Consider the following 19,263-nt stretch of genomic DNA (forward strand, 5'->3'; position numbering starts at 1 on the left):
CAGCAATGTGATAATGGCTAGATAATCTGTTTTTTGTGATGTTGATTGAGGGATTAATATTGGTCAGGACACTGGGGATAACTCCCCTGCTCTTCTTCGAAATAGTGCCATGGGATCTTTTACATCAGCCTAGATTTTTGTTTCAAAACACATCTCGTAGTTTTCAGGTTTTTAAAGTAATGAAAACCAATTGCGTTATTTTCATTTCAAGTATGCTTGCGATTTAAAAGACTGGTTCAATAAAAGACTGTTTTTATTACGTCTCTGCTCAGTCTCTCTGTCCTAAATACTGCAAAACCAGCTACTGCAAAAAAATAATCGTATTTGTGTTGATATTTTGATCAACCTGTGTAATTCATTTCAAGGTTTTTTTGTGTGTTCCAACACAGTTTATGCATGTTACCCCTTCATCCATATAAACTTAATCAGCGAGGGCCCAGGGGCAGCACGGCCAGCCCACACTGCGATACGTGTGCGCACTGGGTCCGTGCAGCAGATCTGGTCTCCAGTCGTCTTGGGTAGCCCTTGCCACTGGACCAAGACCTCGCTCTGTTGAGCCCGTGTGGTGGCTGGTGTGCAACGGCCACCACACGTTAAAAAAATCCACGCACAGGCATCTTCCACCCTTCAACATGTAGTTTGGGACCTGGAATATTAGGTCCTTCATTGAAACACCTCATCTCTTTTTGGCGTGGAAGCAAGTCATCCTCGCTTCGAGGGCCTGCCGATGATGACGATGATAATATATTTAATATCTGAAAGAATAATGAATCTATATTTTTGTGACAGACAATTCATAAAGTGGTTCAGCTGAGTATATTGAAATCAGTTATGTTTTGCACTGTCCTTTGACATGAGCCGCAAATCATTGGAAAAAATCTATACAGATTTAATTCCACCTAGTTAACGTAAATGATTCACTGTAATATTCAAGGCTTCCATTTATATAGCTGGAAACAGCAGGTCAGGCAGCATCAGGAAAAAAGTTAACGTTTCAGACCTTACAACCTGGCGCCAGAACTGGAAGATGTTACAGATGAACAGCTTATATGGAGGAAGAACAAGAGAAAAGTGGTCAAAGGGAATAAAAATTATCACATGCGCAGGAAAAGAAAAATACTGATTCACTGGAGGACAAGAGATGATTAAATGGCAGAAGTGATCATAGATTAAGACAAAAGGAAGTATGATGAGAAAAATTTGAGAAATAAAAAATCTACACAAGGCCCAGAGGTTATGTGAATGGGAAAAGCAGAAGAGGGTGACATGTGGCAAAACGGGCTCCAGAGGCCCAGGAGTGTGCTGGGACTAAATGTTGGGTAAACACCAGGGGTGGCAAGTTCCCAGCCACCCATGGACCTCATCCCAAACACCAACTCACAATCTCCCCTGTCCCCAGACCACCACATCCATCCCTGGCAGCTGTCTGGCCAGTGTCAGCCGTGGCTCAGTGGGTAGCACATGCGCCTCTGAGTCAGCAGGTTGTGGGTTCAAATCTCACTCCAGGGACTTGAGCACAAAAATCTAGGCTGACACTCCCAGTGCAGTGCTGGGGGAATGCTGCACTGTTGGAGGTTCCGTCTTTCGGATGAGACGTTAAACCACGCACAGACATCTTCCACCCCCTCATTTGGAATTTAGGACTGGAACATCGGGTCCTTCATTGAAACTCATGTGGAAGCAAGTCATCCTTGTTCGAGGGACCGCCTACGACGGTGATGATGCAGGGGGAGTGCTGCACTGTCGGAGGTGCTGTCTTTCACAGGTCAGAGAAAGAGATTCTATTGCAGAAGCCTTGCCTTGCAAAATTTAACTTATGTCTTTTGGATGAGACATTAAACCGAGGCCCTGTCTGCTCCCTCAGGGGGATGTAAAAGATCCCATGACACTATTTCGAAGAACAGCAGGGGAGTTATCCCCGGTGTCCTGGGCCAATATTTATCCCTCAATGAACATAACATAACATAAACAGATTATCTGGTCATTATCACATTGCTGTTTGTGGGAGCTTGCTGTGCGCAATTTGGCTGCCGCGTTTCCCACATTACAACAGTGACTACACTCCAAAAGTACTTCATTGGCCGTAAAGCCCTTTCAGACGTCCGGTGGTCGTGAAACGCAAGTCTTTCTTTATGTAAAGGTCGAGTGAATATATCGGCCTCTTAAATTCATTCAGAGGATTCAGATTTCAACAGGAACGTGACTGAATTTACATCATCATCATAGGCAGTCCCTCGAAATCGAAGAAGACTTGCGTCCGCTCTAAAAGTGCGTTCTCAGGTGACTGTACAGTTCAATACGGGAATTACTGTCTCTGTCACAGGTGGGACAACCACTGTCTGAATTTACAATATCTTGGTGGGACCACTCCACTGTTGTCCCTGTGTGCTAGAGGCTGGAGTTGGGGAGAGCAGAGTTCAGCACTGGCTCACTATCGGGTGTTAATTATGTGTAAATAACACGTCCGGGCAGAGCTAAACAATCCAGGCCAGTCCAGTCCAGTCCAGGCATGTCACATGTAACTACAGATGCTTTCTCGGTAAACAGTGCTTACACATTGCTAGCACAACTGCTTCCCTCTGCCACCGTATGCCAGCAGTTGTTGAATGGACACGAGGACGGTTAGAAAACGTCAATCCCCACACTATAGAAAGACTTTGGGCCCGAACTTGGTGGCCTTACCACCCACTGCCGCCGGCTGCCACCGAGTTCTTTGGGCGGTCTCCCCTCGGTGCCATTTTCCACTAGGCCTCCCGCCGGGGTGGGGGAAAGCGGGGAGTACCGCTGGGAACCGTCCGCTGACGCCTGCTGGCGCGCAAGGCGCATAAGTGTCCTCCCGCCCGCCGAGCTGCCATTTTGGTCTGGGCGGGAGTTGGCGGCAGCAGGGGGAAGGGCCACTGCGTGGAGGCCGGTCTAACCCCAACGGTAAGTAAGAAGACCTGCAAAAAAAGGTTAGTGAACTTCTTTTATTAATTTGGTTTTCAGCGATTTACGTGTATGGGGTCACTTGAAGGTCTTCCAGTGTTTTTTTTGGGGGGTGAAAATTTGTATTACTATGTGCTCCCCTTTCCCTGAGCCCGACTCAATCCACGGCGGCACTTTGGCGAGGATTGCATTTGCCGCTGAGATTGGGAGCTCCTGCCCGCTGCCGCCCAGATTCATGCCGTAAGTCCCTTTTTTTGCCGCCGCACACTCTTTCCGTCAGGTATCTCGGCGGTACTGTGGGAGGTACTTGGCTTCCACCAAGTTCGGGCTCTCTCTGATTCCCATCAGCTCCAGGCTACCCCTCAGCCTGATTAACTTGTAGGTGCAACATGATTCATCAAAGAAGTTATCTCTGTTCCCCTGCAGCGATCTGCCTCCCATCAATCCTGCTCCTAAACCAGTCCATGTATGCAAGGATCTCTGACCGGTGATTTCTGAGGTCATGCATTTGACCTGAAATTGACACGGCGATCACTGGACTAGAGATACTGCAACTTAAAACTGTCTCTCTGTTGGTTAAAAGGTGGTAAAATAGCTTGTAGCTGGTGGCCTGTGGTCGAGGTATGATGTCGGGATCAGGTAGTTGCAGATCTGTAGTACGTCTGATCCATGCCATGCCTGACCTGGGAGTTCTTGATACTGTCATTAGGTGCAAAGTTGAAAAATGTCTATTCCCAACCCTGTCTTCCTTTACTAACGCAGGATGAAGCCCATCCTTGGTTAGTATAGTGGTGAGTATCCTTACCTGTCATAGAATCACAGAATGGTTACAGCACAGAAGGAGGCCATTCGGCCCATCGAGCCCGTGCCGGCTCTCTGCAAGAATCATAGGCGGTCCCTCGGGATCGAGGAAGACTTGCTTCCACTCTTAGAATGACTCCTGAGGTGGCTGAACAGTCCAATACGAGAGCCACAGTCCCTATCACAGGTGGGACAGATAGTCGCTGAGGGAAAGGGAGGGTGGGACAGGTTTGCCGCACGCTCTTTCCGCTGCCTGCGCATGGTTTCTGCATGCTCTCGGCGATGAGACTTGAGGTGCTCAGCTCCCTCCCGGATGCACTTCCTCCACTTTGGGGAGTCTTTGGCCAGGGACTCCCAGGTGTCAGTGGGGATGTTGCACTTTATCAGGGAGGCTTTGAGGGTGTCCTTGTAACCTTTCCTCTGTCCACCTTTGGCTCGTTTGCCGTGAAGGAGTTCCGAGTAGAGCGCTTGCTTTGGGAGTCTCGTGTCTGGCCTGCGAACAATGTGGCCCTGCCCAGCGGAGCTGATCGAGTGTGGTCAGTGCTTCAATGCTGGGGATGTTGGCCTGGTCGAGGATGCTAATGTTGGTGCGCCTGTCCTCCCAGGGGTTTTGTAGGATCTTGCGGAGGCATTGTTGGTGGTATTTCTCCAGTGACTTGAGATGTCTACTCTGCAAGAGCACTTCAGCTGGTCCCATTCCCCCACCCTTTCCCCGTAGCCCTGCAGATTTATTTTCCTTCAGATACTTATCGCACGCCCTATTGAAAGGTAAGAATGAGTCTGCCTCCACCACCCTCTCAGGCAGCGCATTCCAGATCCTAACCACTCGCTGCGTAAAAAAAGTTTTTTCTGACGTCGCCTTCGGTTCATTTGCCAATCACCTTAAATCTGTGTCCTCTGGTTCTCGACCCTTCCACCAATGGGACACTTTCTCTCTATCGACTCTGTCCAGACCCCCTCATGATTTTGAGTGTGGGAGACTCTCGTGTTCGGTTCCCCCGACGGGGAGACTTTTAATTTTGGCGCAGGCTTGATGGGCCCAATGGCCTCCTATCCCGCGCCGTACTCTGCTACGATTCTATGATTCGAAGTAAACACCATTGAGGTTGAACTTCTTTTTCTATCTATGCCAAAAAAAATCATGAGATATGCTATGCTGAAACATAAAGTATTTTGTTCTGCTCCTCTTCACCCCCCCCCCCGCTCCCCCCCACCGTGTCCCCCCCAACCCCCACTCACATCTCTTTTGTGGTTTATCATGAAAGAAGCTCCATTTCCTTGATGTACGAATGTAACGACTGAACTATTACAGGCGCAATGGGCCCCGTGTTAAAAAAAGAATCCTCTTTTAAGTCCCCTGAATAGGCCCAGTGTTTGTGATAAAAGTTGGAAGTAATTCCTCACCAATCTCCAGTTGGCTGAAAATTTCTTTAAACAAACTCATGACTATTCCATTGGCAGCACAAAATGAACAAAATAACCAAAACAACATCGTGACAGTGATTGCCACACCTCAAAAATAGAATTCTGTCTTGTGCTCTTAGAATGCAAGAAGGAGACTTTTACATTCGCTGCCTCTGAAGTTCGAGTCGTGGCTGGCTGATGTCTGCGCACCAGCGTTTATTGCTAAATCCACTTCCTTTATCCTAAATTATTGACCAACAAAAATGTGCATCAACATTGTCCGCATGCCCGACACCAGACTCCCAAAGCAAGCGCTCTACTCGGAACTCCTACACGGCAAGCGAGCCCCAGGTGGGCAGAGGAAACTTTACAAGGACACCCTCAAAGCCTCCCTGATAAAGTGCAACATCCTCACCGACACCTGGGAATCCCTGGCCAAAGACCGCCCTAAGCGGAGGAAGAGCATCCGGGAGGGCGCTGAGCACTTCGAGTCTCGTCGCCGAGAGCGTGCAGAAACCAAGCGCAGGCAGCGGAAGGAGCGTGCGGCAAACCAGACTCCCCACCCACCCTGTCCCGCCCGTGACAGAGACTGTAGATCCTGCATTAGTCTCAATCAGTCACCTTAGAACTCATTTTAGTGTGGAAGCAAGTCATCCTCGACTCCAGGGGACTGCCTAAGAAGAATTTAGCACAGTAAAGTGTTCCAGGGCGCTTAACAAGTGCGATATCAACAAAAAAAACAACATTTTTGACACAAAGCCACAGAAGGAGATATCAGGCCAGATGTCCAAAAGCTTGGTGCAATGGTTGGTTTTAAGGAGCATCTTAAAGGAGGCGAGAGGGGTCAAGAGGTGGAGAGGTTGAGGGAGGGAATTCCAGAACTTAGGCTGCTGAAAGTATGGGCGCCAATGGTGGAGTGATTAAAATCGGAGCGGGGGGGTGCAGGGGGTGTGCACAAGAGGCTAGAATTGGAAAAGCGCAGAGATCTCGAAGGCTTGTAGGGCTGGAGGAGGATACTAAATTGGGTTACGGATGAGGTAATGGAGGGATTTGAAAACAAGGATGGGGATTTTTTTAATTGAGGCGCTGTCGGACTGGGAGCCAGTGAAGGTCAGTGAGCACAGGGGTGATGAGGGAACAAGGTTTGCAGCGAGTTAAGATTAGGGCAGCACAAGTTTATGTGGGGTGGAAGATGGGAGGCTGGCCACTCAAGAGGAATAGTCAAGTCTAGAGGTAACAAGGGCATGGATGAGGGTTTCAGCAGGGTCGGAGTTGGGCGATGTTCAAAATCTCATCTCGGGATCAAACACAACACCAAGGTTGAGAACAGTCTTGCTCAGCTTAAGAAAGAAAGACTCGCATTTATATCGCGCCTTTCACGCCCACCGGACATCGCAAAGCGCTTTACAGCCAATGAAGTACTTTGTGAAGTGTGGTCACTGTTGTATTGTGGGAAACACGGCAGCCAATTTGCGCACAGCAAGCTCCCACAAACAGCAATGTGATAATGACCAGATAATCTGTTTATGTTATGTTCATTGAGAGATAAATATTGGCCCCAGGACATCAGGGATAACTCTCCTGCTCTTCTTCGAAATGGGATCTTTTATGTCCAGCTGAGGGAGCAGACGGGGCCTCGGTTTAACGTCTCATCTGAAAGACAGACGGTAAATTTTGGTACAGGCGGTAATGGAACCTCTTTCCCTGACCTGTGCTGCTGTCAAGTGAGGCTTTGCATTGGGAATGAAGCCTTGCCAGATTAGTCATTGGGGGAAAATTGCGGTCAGAAGAGACCCGAAAAAAATCTACGAAATTTCCTGGTGGTCCCGGAGCAACCTATGATTCCGGTCGGAGGCCGAGTTTCGCAGCGCAGCGCACGGGGCTCTGTCTTCCACGTACGGACATCTATGTTGGAGTCACGTGGGCCTGGACCACCACTCACGATGCAGTATTCTCAATGATAAAAATGGGAACTCTGTACGAGCTCCCATTACTATCAATGAGAAAAAACCCTAAAACACCGAAACACAGCACAATAAATAAATAAAACACCTCACATCTTTAAAATTAAATGTAATTAAATGTTTTAGAAAAAATATATTTAAAAAAATTTTTTTTAATAGTGTTAAAAATAAACTTACCTTAATGGATGGGAATTTTAATCTAAAGTGAGTGTTTAAATTTTTTTTATATATGTTTTAAAACTCTATGGGCTAGATTTTACACTTTTGTGCATATCGGCCAAAAATGGGCGTTATTTCCGGCGTGGGTGGTAAAAATGGGCTTTCAGATCGCCGGCAGTCCCTCGTAAAGGAATGGAAGATGCCTGTGCGTGAGTTCTTTTAACGTGTGGTGGCCATTGCACACCGGCAACCACACGGGCTTAGCAGAGCTAGGTCTTGGTCCAGTGGCAAGGGGGTCCAAGACGACTGGAGACCAGGCACTGCTGTATGAGCCTAGTTGCCGACGGCGCGATGTTGGCTGCAAGCTCGACGCTGATGACCGAATGAAGGGCCTGCCGTGAGAAAATTGAAATAATTAGTGGGAGGTTTAGAGGAGAATCTTTTTCACCCAGAGGGCGGTGGGGGGGTTCTGGAACTCACTGCCTGAAAGGACGGTAGAGGCAGAAACCCTCACCACATTTAAAAAGTACTTGGATGTGCACCTGAAGTGCCGTGACCTGCAGGGCTACGGACCGAGAGCTTGAAAATGAGATTAGGCTGGGTAGCTCTTGGTCGGCCGGCGTGGACACGATGGGCCGAATGGCCTCCTAGTGTGCCGTAAATTTCTATCATTCTATCAACAGCCCAAAAAACTGTTCCGGCCTTATCCGATATAAAGTTATGTTGCCGGGGTGCGATGAGTAAAGGTGGGAGGAAGCTCGTGTGGAGCATAAACAGCAGCATGGACCATTTGGGCCGAATGGCCTGTTTCTGCATGGTGCCTTCTGTGCAATTTTACTTGAAAGGTGCAGACTGCAAAGACGTTGAATTATTGTGTTTGAGGAGTGCTTCTTTTTGCATCATCTGTAGGGGGGGGGGGCCTCAATTGCTCTTTGCAGAAATCACGTATAAAATCATGAAAAATCTGGCAAGCACACTGACCTACAATTGCAGGCGTGCTGCCCACAGGCTGACTGTGACCTAGTAACCTGCTTCCTGCAGTGCTGGCCATCAACCCCATCACAACAGCAAGCTGTGCACACTTAACCATTTGCGTACTGAATTTGAATTGCAGTGCTGACCAGAATTACCCACTCGTCTTGTCCATAATAATTAAGAAATAGGAGCAGGAGCGGGCCATTTAGCCCCTCGAGCCTGCTCCGCCATCCAATAAGAACACGGCTGATCTGATCCTGGCCTCAGCTCCACTTCCCTGCCCGCTCCCCGTAACCCTTGACTCCCTTATCGCTCAAACATATGTGTCTATCTCCACCTTAAATATATTCAATGACCCAGCCTCCACAGCTCTCTGGGGCAGAGAGTTCCGCAGGTTTACAACCCACTGAGAGAAGAAATTCCTCCTCATCTCCTGCTTTTTTTTTTATTTTCCTGATTTTCCTGTTTCTTGCTCCTCAATTCTATCCAGTGAAAGAAAAAAGGGCTTGCATTTATATAGCGCCTTTCACGCCCGCTGGATGACCCAAAGCGCTTTACAGTCAATGAAATATTTTTTGGAGTGTAGTCACTGTTGTAATGTGGGAAACCAATTCGCGCACAGCAAGCTCCCACAAACGGCAATGTGATAATGACCAGATAATCTGTTTTTAGTGAATATTGGTGGGGGGATAAATATTGACCGGGACATCGGGGCTAACTCCCCTGCTGAAGGTGTGTGTATCTGTGTGGGTGCGTGTGAGTGAGAGTCACGCAGCCTGGTGTGGACCAGCTTGTTGATCGCATGTGATGCTTCACACGGCTTGAATAACCTGCTGGCTCTTGCTGTCAATCAAGAATGGATCCTTGGGCAAGGTATGTAAAGGTGCTTGTCACACCATACCCAACAACAACTTGCATTTATATAGCACCTTTGACGTCCCAAGCAATGTTCTCTTTAAGCTGCGCGGCTTTTAAGTTGAAACAAGCGCATATGCGTGGACATTTGAATGGGCTGTGCAGCCTGTTAAATTGGCCAAGTAGCCCCAAAAAACCACTGGGTATATTGGTCACAAGGCGTATCACAGGAGCAATTATCAATCAAAATTTGACCCAGCATGGAGTCTGTTTCTATGGGAGAGTAATTGTTTAGAGAAATTTGATTTGAAGTTAATTTTTCAGATGTGTACAATATGCTTGATGGGGGGGTGAGAGAGAGCTTTTCTTTATAAAATATTCTTATTGTTTTTAACAATTTTAAACTGTGCCGGAATCCATTGTAGGTCAATCCATGAGCTCAGCCTCAATTGCCCCAAGCTCTGGAACTCCCTCCCTAAATCTCTCCGCCTCTCTACCTCTTTTTCCTCCTTTAAGTCGCTCCTTAAAACCTACCTCTTTGACCGAGCATCTGCCGTAATTTCTTGCTATGCGCTCGGTGTCAAATTTATTTGTTTTGTTTTATAACACTCCTGGGAAGCGCCTTGGGACGTTTTACTACCTTCAAGGTGCTATATAAATATAAGTTGTTGTTGCTGTCGGCAAATAAGTGGACCAATTGGAGGTCATTTGTACTCACTTATTTGGTTTGCCGTTCAGAGTGAAAATAAAAGTCGTATAACAATGGATCCCACTGAACAGCTGCTGAAGGATTTTTTTTACATCTAAACATAGAAACATAGAAATCTACAGTGCAGAAGGAGGCCATTTCGACCCATCGTGTCTGCACCGGCCGACAAAGAGCCACATGGCCCTCAGTCAGCAGGACTGGATATCCTGCAGCCAAGGTTTCCTGTCATGTTTTTGGGTGGCCGTGGCAGCCGCTTTAACGACCCATTCAAAGTTCCACGCAAGCGTGGTTTTTCTATGTGGAAGCCGGCTCGCCGACTGCTCGGGACCCCCTGGAGCGCTGCACGGCCGCGTAGCTTAAAGGGAACGTTGCCTGTAATGTAGCATTCCTTTGGCTTTGTCCTCTTGGATCATATCACTACTATACAATAAAATAAGGCTACAGTTTTGAATTCTGGTATATAGTCAGTCAGGTGACCTTAGACAGGCTAGCAGAACGGGTTCCAATGTTCCCTCTAATGTCAAAATTCTGCGCGTCTTTTTCAATTTAAAGGCCGACTCACCGGCTGCATGGGACCTCCAGAGCGCTGCACGGCTGTGCTGCTTGAAGGGAACCTTGGCAGGTGCTCTAAGAGCTTTAGGCTAGAGAGGTGAACTGTACCCAACATGCAAAAATCTAGGCTGACACTCTAGTGCAGTGCTGAGGGACTGCTGCACTGTCGGAGATGCCATCTTTTGAATGGAAAACCCTGTTAAACTGAGGCCCCGTCTGCCCTCTCAGGTGGACGTAACAGATCCCATGGCAATCTTTGGAAGAAGAGCAAGGGGAGTTATCCCCGGTGCCCTGGGCCAATATTTATCCTTCAACCAACATCACTAAAACAGATTATCTGGTCATTATCACATTGCTGTTTGTCATCATAGGCGGTCCCTCGTATCGAGGAATACTTGCTTACACGCCAAAAAGGGATGAGTTCACAGGTGTTTCAATGAAGGACCTAATATTCCAAGTCCCGAACTACATGTTGAAGGGTAGAAGATGTCTGTGCGTGGATTTTTTTAACATGTGGTGGCCGTTGCACACCAGCGCAAATTGGCTACCATGTCTCCTACATCAAAAATACTTAATTTGGTTTTAAAGCGCTTTGGGACGTCCGGTGGTGGTGAAAGGTGCTATATGAATGCAAATCTTTTTTCTTTCGGGGTACAGGAATGTGGGGCAGCACAATCTACTTCCTGTGTGGTCCCCTGAAGATTAGTTGTGAACAAGATTTCATATTATGCCACTTGTCCAATATTCCAGCAACCCCTCCTTCACACGACGGATTGCTTAACCAGGCAGACGCAAGAATAGAAGTATTTATTGTGCTGCGGTTCCCTCAGTATTCCCCGGGGGATAGAGCCTGATGGAGCCGAGCTTCCTACCCCGAGGGTTAGGATAGCTTTGTGAGGGCCCTTATTGCGTTGTGTGATAAAGGAATTAAAATTTGCGGCAGAACAAAGTCCTGTCATTCATTTGACGGGAATCAACCCCATCAGCCTGCCCTGTCCCGAGGGAATTCACAGGCAGCCTACAAGATATTCACGCTGTTACACCGGAAGCTTTGGCCTGGATATCCAACTTGGATATCGACGTTTGATTTGCTTTGCTACTCCCGTATGACAGAAGAAGAACTGCACTGGAGTGTCAGCCTAGATTTTTGTGCTCAAGTCTCAGAAGTGGGACTTGAACCCACAACCTTTATGACACAGAAGTGAGAGTGCTACCCACTGAGCCAAGGCTGATACAACAGTGCTATATAAATGCAAGGTTGTTTTTGGCTGGGATTGGTTAGCTAAGCTCAGAGCAGGGATTGAACCAGGAACCTTCTTGATCTGTCATTCTCAATATGATAATACTAAATGCATTTACTCGTTGACGCCGTGTAGAGTTGATAAAATCCACCTCAAAGTTTAAGCAATAGGAACTATCTTGGACCACACCAAAACAAGCATACTTAAAAGCGTGGCGAATAATTGCCTGAGGCAATTTGTGTTACACCAGTGCTCTGCTATTTGTTCCTCTGCAGAATAGGAGACAATTAGGTTATCTAAGCCTGACGGCATATTTGGCGGAGGCGATTCCCTCATAGTGGCTCAGTGGGTAGCATCCTCGCCTCTGAGTCAGAAAGTTGTGGGTTCAATTCCCACTCTGGGGCTTCAGTACAAAAATCTAGGCTGACACTCCAGTGCAGTGCTGCACTGTCGGAGGTGCTGTCTTTCGGATGAGATGTTAAACTAAGGCCCCATCTGCCCATGCCGGTCTATATAAAAGCACTATTTCGAAGAAGAGCAGGGGGGTTATTCCTGGTGCCCTGGCCAATATTTATCCCTCAACCAACATCACAAAAGCAGATTATCTGATCATTATTGCATTGCCATTTGTGGGAGCTTGCTGTGCGCAATATTGGCTGCTGCATTTCCTACATTACAACAGTGACTACACTTCAAAAAGTTCTTAATTGGCTGTAAAGTGCTTTGGGATGTCCGGTGGTCATGAAAGGCGCTATAGAAATGCAAGTCTTTTTATTGTGTCAGTGGTAGTTGTAATGTATGCACCTGTGAGTATGCTCATAGGTTTGTAGAGCTGTTGGGGGCACTTGTAAATTATGGTTTTAGAGCCCAAAAAACCCCACAAAAAATCTACAAAAAAAGACCAAAAAAAGACCAAAAAAAATCAAAAAAGGGCCTTGGGAAATGTTTGGAGTGTCCCCCAGATCGAGGGGCACGTGATTTAATGTTTATGTTTGCCCCCAAAAGAGTTGTATAGCTGTTGCCCTTTAATATGGGGGCACTTGATTTAATGTTTATTATTGGTTGCAACAAGAGTTGTAGAGCTGTTGCAAAAAAAGGCACTTGAAAAATGTTGGGAGTGTCTCCCCCCACCCCGCTTTAATAAGGGGGCACTTGGATTAATTGTTTCTTGTTTTTGCAACAAAAGAGTTGTAGAGCTGTTGCGCTCGAGGCCTTCCGCGAGAGGTGGGCACTGGAGGGTCTGGAGTGCATCATTAACCCCGGCAATCAAATTCTAATTTGAGTTAAGCTTCCTTTAAAGTTTTTATTTGGGAATTTGTGGGCTCTAGTGCCCTTGCCAAAAGGGGGCACTTAATTTAATGTTCTACTTTTAAATAGTTGTAGAGCTGTTGCTTCGCCAGTCACGTGATGTTCACAAGACTCAATAAAACCCCGGCCAGTTGGGTTCGGGGGGATCCACGGTGAGGCAGGTGGTTGTGAGCCTGGTGGATGAACCGGTAATGTGTGGTGTGATTGTTTAACCTTTGCTAATAAACCAAATGGTTCTTAATAGCAATATGTTGCTGTGAAATCTTAAGCAAAGAAGCCGTGATTCAAATAGATTACAGTGGTGATACCCTGAAGCATGTTTTACACCGTTGATGAATGGCTGCATGGCATTGATGGTGAGTCAGTCAGAGAGCATTGTGAGCTTATTGTCTGGAACAGCAAAATACAAATTAATCTGGATGTGGGTAAACAAGGATAACGATCCCACTTTTACAAGGTTGCTCTGCAGAATCAATACTATTGATTTTCATTAACCAGCAACTAAAACCAGTTCCTAATGACCTAACGGCTGTATAAATTTTACATTTTTGATCCGACATTTAAAGGGACACTATCCTAATTTTTTCCAAACTGTTTTTCAAGCACTTGATCAATGTTAATCCCATTCAACTACCTCAAGGAGTCACTTGTTCATAACATCATTGCGACTCATGATTATATGGGTGTGAAAAGTAGGAAGATTTGAATATTTTAGCATCCTTTTTTGTGCTATTTCTAATTTTCTTATACAGCACCTCCCAAACCGCAGACCTCCACAGCCTAGAAGGACAAGGGCAGCAGGCGCATGGGAACACCATCACCTCCAAGTTCCCCTCCAAGTCGCACACCATCCTGACTTGGAAATATATCGGCTGTTCCTTCATCGCCGCTGGGTCACAATCCTGGAACTCCACCTTCCTAACAGCACTGTGGGAGCACCTTCACCACACGGACTGCAGCGGTTCAAGAAGGCGGCTCACCACCACCTTCTCAAGGGGCAATTAGGGATGGGCAATAAATGCTGGTCTTGCCAACGACGCCCACATCCCAGGAACTAATACATTTTATTTTAAAAAGCCTTTTTGATGTTTATCACCATAAATACATATAAGATTCTGAGGGGGCTCGACAAGGTAGTTGCAGAGAGGATGTTTCCCCTCGTGGGGGAATCGAGAACTAAGGGGGCATAGTTTCAGAATAAGGGGTCACACATTTAAAACGGAAATGAGGAGGAATTTCTTCTCTCAGAGGGTCGTGAGTCTTTGGAATTCTCTGTCCCAGAGAGCTGTGGAGGCTGGGCCATTGAATATATTTAAGGTGGAGATAGACAGATTTTTGAATGATAAGGGAGTCAAGGGTTATGGGGAGCGGGCGGGGAAGTGGAGCTGAGGCCAAGATCAGATCAGCCATGATCTTAGTGAATGGCGGAGCAGACTCGAGGGGCCTAAATGACCTACTCCTGCTCCTATTTCTTATGTTCTTATGTACCTGTGGCCCTGTAGTACCTCATCCAAGTGATCATTTTTATGTGTGAGCTTAGACAGCAAGGGGTGGAAATTCAGGTCCTCCCTAAACCGGCAGTGTTTTTTCTGCCGCTGTGGATGAGCTGGCCTCTTTCGCGAAACTCAGGAATTTTTTGGGGGGGCGGGTCAGACATCGGCCATAATGGGGGCGGAAGTGAGGCGGGGAGCACTCTAGAGGGGGCGGGGTGGGGGGGGCGGCACGGAACCTCCACTGCTGTCACTCATCAGCCTGGTGCTGATGATGTCACGACGTGTGAGTGTCACCACGGCTCTGCCCTACACGTAAAGGGGGGAAGCCTTCGCCATTTTAAAACTTCGGTCCACTGGGCCACCAGGGTGGGTTTCGGCCTGGCACCCAAGAGGGGGTGTCAGGCTGCCTGCTGGCGGCCCGGCCGAACCCGGGGGCGGGGGGGGGGGGGGGGGTTGCGGGGTGTGGGGAGGGGAACATAATTGTCGGCCCGACCCGGCAGTCGGCCGGCAAAAAAAAAAACATGGCAGCCACGGCAGTGCGCCCTCCCTTTGAATGAACACCGCACCGCTATGCCGCACACACTGAAAACACAGAAAAGGCTGCCGGGGGCACCGCGCGGAGAGACGGAGATTTTGGCAGGTGAATTTCGATGACGGGGAGGGAGATCGACGGTGGGTGTGCGCTTTGATGACGCAGTTAGGAGAGGAGAGGTCGGCAGCAGCGAGGTGGAAGTGGGAACCACCCCGAAAGCCCCCGAGGTGAACTCCGCGAGCGGCGGCCATTCGACCGTAAATCAGCGGCCACAGGACTCCGCCGCTTGACCACTGCTTCCCGGCGGAAAGAGGCCTTTTCGGGAGGCTGGATTTCGGCCTCCAAGTGTCAGCAAATTATTTGGAGACAGCAAAATTTTACCTCACCTGGGAGATGTCTGCGCTCCTCTAATTCTGCCCTCTTGAGCATCCCTGATTATAATCGCTCCACCATCGGTGGCCGTGCCTTCTGTTGCCTTGGCCCTAAGCTCTGGAATTTCCTGCCTAAACCAAATAAATGGCATGTGTACACCGTGAGTAATGTTGAATAGTTGAGCTGAAGCTAAAAGAGACTCAAGGGTTCATAGTAGCCTTGATGCTAAACATATCCAAACAATACAGATCAGCAATCAACAAAGCCATGTTGAAGTATAGAGCTGTAATGTGTTTGCTTCATGGGTTCTTTGCTTAAGAATCCATAGCAACACATTGCTATTAAGAACTAGTTGGTTTATTAACAAAGGTTTAACAATCACACTACACATTACCAGTTCATCCACCAGGCTCGCAACCACCTGCCTCATCGTGGATCCCCCGAACCCAACTGGCTGGGGTTTTATTGAGTCTTGTCAACATCACGTGACTGGCTAAGCCACTCCCAACTCAACAGCTCTACTAACCTGTGAGCATCCTCACGGGTGCATACAATACAATAGCCAAAACAGCAGAACTCAAATCAGAGGAGGAAAGGATCAAACTTTATAGTGCTCTTGTCAGACTGCACTTTGAACACTACATTCAGTTCTGGTTGTCACTCAAGCATTGGAGGCAGTAAAGAGAAGAACCAGTGGCAAGTATCTGAACTATAGGAAAAGCATTTTTTCAAGGAGGCTTTAAGGGTGTCCTTAAAACATTTTCTCTGCCCTCCTGGGGCTCGCTTTCTGTGACATAGCTCGGAGTAGAACGCTTGTTTCGGGAGGTCTAGCATCGGGCATGCGGACAATGTGGCCCGCCCACCGGAGCTGGCCCAGCATGGTCAATGCCTCGATGCTGGGGATGCTGGCCTGAGAGAGAACGCTGACGTTGGTGCACCTATCCTGCCAAGGTATTTGCAGGATTTTGCGGAGGCAGCGCTGGTGCTACTTCTCCAGTGCTTTGAGGTGCCTGCTGTACATCATCCATGTCTCTGAAGTATATAGGAGGGCGGGTATCACTACTGTTCTGTAGACCATGAGCTTGGTGCTGGGTTTGAGATCCTGGTCTTCGAACACTCTTTTCCTCAGGCGGCCAAAGGCTGCACTGGCGCACTGGAGGTGGTGTTGGACTTCGTTGTTGATGACTGCCCTTGCTGATAGTAGGCTCGCGAGGTATGGAAAGTGGTTCACATTGTCCAAGGTCTCATCGTGGATCTTGATAATCGGGGAGCAGTACTGTGTGGCGGGGGCAGGTTGGTAGAGAACCTTTGTCTTACTGATGTTTAAGGTGAGGCGCAGACTCTCGTACGCTTCAGTTCAACGATGGTTTGGAGTTTGGACTCCGAGTCTACACAAACGCAAGCCTCATCTGCATATTGCAATTCAGTGACAGAGGATCGAGCAACCTTGGATCTGGACTGGAGGCGTCGGAGGTTGAACAATTTACCGCTTGTCCTGTAGATGAACTCCACTCCAGCGGGGAGCCAATGTAGGTCAGCGAGCACAGGGGTAATGTGTGATCAAGTGTAGAATAAACTTCCAGATAATGTCTTGGAGGCAAAACCCTGAAACGTATTGTGTTCCTAACACAGATGGGGCTGCACACAGGGAGGTTAAAGTCACAGTGACCTCAGTCTTTAATAAGACACTCCAGAGTGAGGAACAGGCCTTAGGGGCCGGCTTATATACAGTGCTCCCAAGGGATGCTGGATCCCTTGGAACTTCAGGAGATGCGCTCCCTGGTGGCAGAACATGGGAGTGCATGCTTTACAGATACACAACATCACTCCCCCCCCCCCCCCCCCACAAAGTCAAAGTGAAAACTATTTACAAGGTGAGGCGGTCAGGAGCCTTTCTTTCCCTGGTGGACCGCCTCGGTACAAATGTCTGTTCTGTTGTGTTGGCTGTGCCCTCGCTGGGCTGGCGTGTTGTTGGCCCTGCAGGGCTGCTAGGTGAGTCTGGCCTTGCTGGGCTGTTGGGCGTGATGGGTTCGATTTCCTGGTCTGGCGTGGTGTCGTTGATCCTTTGGGTGTGTGTTGTGGGCTCGAAAAAGGTGGTGTCTGCTGTGGGTTGTTCAGGGCAGTCTGTGAACCGCAGCCTCGTTTGGTCCAGGTGCTTTTTGCAAATTTGTCCATTGTCTAGTTTGACTACAAACACCCTATTCCCTTCTTTAGCTATCACCGTGCCCGCGATCCACTTGGGACCATGTCCATAGTTTAGTACGTACACAGGGTTATTCAGATCAATTTCCCGTGACACAGTGGCGCGACCATCGTTTACATTTTGTTGCTGCCGCCTGCTCTCTACCTGATCATGCAGGTTGGGGTGAACCAGCGAGAGTCTGGTTTTAAGTGTCCTTTTCATGAGTAGCTCAGCCGGGGGCACCCCTGTGAGCGAGAGGGGTCTCGTACAGTAGCTGAGCCGTACTCGGGACAGGCGGGTTTGGAGTGAGCCTTCTGTGACTTGTTTAAGGCTCTGTTTGATGGTTTGTACTGCCCGCTCTGCCTGCCCATTGGAGGCTGGTTTAAACGGGGCTGTAGTGACATGTCTGATCCCATTGCGGGTCATGAATTCTTTAAATTCAGCACTGGTGAAACATGGCCCGTTGTCACTGACCAGTATGTCAGGCAGGCCGTGGGTGGCAAACATGGCCCTCAGGCTTTCAATGGTGGCGGTGGCGGTGCTTCCCGACATTATTTCACATTCAATCCATTTTGAAAAGCCATCCATCACCACCAGGAACATTTTACCGAGAAACGGGCCCGCATAGTCGACATGGATCCTTGACCATGGTCTGGAGGGCCAGGACCACAAACTTAGTGGTGCCTCTCTGGGCGCGTTGCTCAACTGAGCACACACGCTGCATTGCTGTACACAGGACTCTAAGTCAGAGTCGATACCGGGCCACCACACGTGGGATCTGGCTATCGCTTTCATCATTACTATACCCGGGTGTGTGCTGTGGAGATCCGAGATGAACGTCTCCCTGCCCTTTTTTGGGTAGCACTACGTGGTTACCCCACAACAGGCAGTCTGCCTGAATGGACAGCTCGTCCTTTCGCCACTAGAACGGCTTGATTGGCTCTTGCATTTCAATGAGGATGCTGGCCCAGCTCCCATGCAGTACACAGTTTTTTTACTAGGGACAGCAGAGGATCTTGGTTGGTCCAAGTCCTAATCTGGCGGGCCGTGACAGGTGATTTATCATTTTCAAACGCTTCCATGACCATCAACAAGTCTGCAGGCTGCGCCACCATCAACAAGTTTGCAGGCTGCGCCATTTCCACCCCCGTGGTGGGCAATGGTAGCTGACTGAGAGCATCCGCACAGTTCTTGGTGCCTGGCCTGTGGCGGATGGTATAGTTATACGCTGATAGCGCGAGTGCCCACCTTTGTATGCGGGCTGAGGCATTAGTACTTATCCCCTTATTTTCAGCGAACAGGGATATGAGGGGCTTGTGATCGGTTCCCAGCTCAAATTTGAGGCCAAACAGGTACTGATGCATTTTCTTTACCCCGAACACACACGCTAATGCCTCTTTCTCAATCATGCTGTAGGCCCTCTCGGCCTTAGACAAGCTCCTGGAAGCATAGGCGACGTTAGCTTGTTGTAATACACACCAGACTCCGTTCGACGACGTGTCACATGCTAGCACAAGTCTTTTACACGGGTTATACAATACAAGCAGCTTGTTGGAGCATAAAATGTTTTTGGCTTTCTCAAAAGAAATTACTTGTTTTTTCCCCATACCCAGTTCTCACCTTTGCGCAATAACACATGTAGGGGCTCTAAAAGGGTGCTTAACCCCGAGGAAGTTACCAAAATATTTGAGGAGTTCCAGGAACGACCGCAGCTCCGTGACGTTGTGTGGCCTGGGCGCGTTCCTGATAGCCTCTGCCTTGGCGTCTGTGGGCCGAATGTCGTCCGCCGCG

Source organism: Pristiophorus japonicus, chromosome 14, assembly GCF_044704955.1.
Source record: "Pristiophorus japonicus isolate sPriJap1 chromosome 14, sPriJap1.hap1, whole genome shotgun sequence".
NCBI lineage: Eukaryota > Metazoa > Chordata > Chondrichthyes > Pristiophoridae > Pristiophorus > Pristiophorus japonicus.